This window comes from Microtus ochrogaster, chromosome 10 (assembly GCF_000317375.1).
Source record: "Microtus ochrogaster isolate Prairie Vole_2 chromosome 10, MicOch1.0, whole genome shotgun sequence".
In the NCBI taxonomy this organism is placed as follows: domain Eukaryota; kingdom Metazoa; phylum Chordata; class Mammalia; order Rodentia; family Cricetidae; genus Microtus; species Microtus ochrogaster.
The window spans coordinates 57,847,890-57,848,418 of record NC_022016.1 but is presented as its reverse complement, the minus strand read 5'-3'; positions in this window follow the sequence as shown (position 1 = coordinate 57,848,418).

Sequence of the window (529 nt, the reverse complement as noted above, 5' to 3'; positions counted from 1 at the left end):
ATGTATGCATACTGACACACAATCACACTTAAATAAAACTGAGTTTGTCTCAAATACATAGCGAGACCTTTGCTTTAGTGTGTTTGTGTGTATTAAAAACTAGGCATGGTGATGCATGACTGTAGTGCAATCCTTTTGTTTGTTTTCCGTGCGTGTGTGCATGCGTGCGTGCGTGCGTGCGTGCGTGCGTGTGTGTGTGTGTGTGTTGAGACAGGATCTTCTTTCCTCTGTAAGGCCAGCTGGTGAAGATACAGTGTCTTTACTCAGACTCTGCTCTCTCTTCTCACCTGGGTCACCACAAGAGCTTCCACGCCACCCACACTCTTGGTTCTCAACTCTCCGCCTCACCCATCCTCCGCTGGTAGCCATCCTCCTGCCTGGAACCTAGGCTCCTCGTGGACTGAGGGCTCAGATCCATGCCCTTCAGCAAACGTATAGGCTGCTGCTCCTGACTTCTGCCCACTCACTCCCTTCCCCATCAACAACCCCCTGTCCTGAGCTCAGGAAGTGTGTGTGTGTGTGTGTGTGT